Source organism: Neophocaena asiaeorientalis, unplaced genomic scaffold (assembly GCF_003031525.2).
Source record: "Neophocaena asiaeorientalis asiaeorientalis breed wild unplaced genomic scaffold, Neophocaena_asiaeorientalis_V1.1 scaffold1057, whole genome shotgun sequence".
Lineage (NCBI taxonomy): Eukaryota > Metazoa > Chordata > Mammalia > Artiodactyla > Phocoenidae > Neophocaena > Neophocaena asiaeorientalis.
Window position 1 is genome coordinate 32,409 of NW_020175031.1, and position 960 is coordinate 33,368.

Sequence of the window (960 nt, forward strand, 5' to 3'; positions counted from 1 at the left end):
TAACAATTTATTTAAGTATAAGGTATAAATGGGGCAGCAAAATAATAACACTAAAATTCAAACAAGGCCCTTTCAAATAAGCATATTTGTTGAAAATATTTAATCTAAGAGGCAAGTAGACAGATGAGTAAGGACAAGGAGCAGAAAACTATGGCGTCTTGGAAAACCATATCCATGTGAAAATTGAATACTGTCAGCACCAAGTTCTTTCACATAGTCTTGAATTCAACTGTAATTGAAGCACAGATCATAAATCAGAAAGGTTTTTCAATCTGACACCCTTAGAGGAAAAAAGTGACAAATGTAATTTTCAGATTGCAAAGCATTAGTTTATCATTGCGCTTTGTTGTGAAGATATAGAGCAAAGTTGGAGAATATTTATATACCACATCCTAATGACACATGGAATAAGAAAGTTGAGCTCATCATTCTGAAACTTAATATCTCTTTTGTTTACTAAAAAAAGCAAAAAGCAAAACTGTGATAATCGATATTTTTCACTTATATCTAGGGATAGTTATATTAAGCATGGTGTTTGTAATAAGAAGCTGCTGTTGCTCAAATGGATATTGCAACATATTTTTCTTGTCCACTCAAATTTATAATCTATGTTAGACAGAATATTTAGCTTACCAACTTACTCTAATTATCCATATGTATACCCCAGTTAACATGTTTTAATTAATGTGAACATTACATAAATTATATAAATCATCTTGAATTATGAAAAACTTTTAAAACTATCTTTCTAGCATATTGTTAAGATAAAATTAAAATTTTATTTACAGTCAATTCACTTAAAAACATTTTATCTGAAGCTTTTGGGTGGAAAGAAAAAGCGTTTACTGTTACCTGTACCCTCAGAAGGATTGACTGAGTCTCTTAGTATCAAATAACATATGCATAAAGTATGAGATAACTTGTTTCTTAATCATATGCATTAGGAAGTATATACTGCCT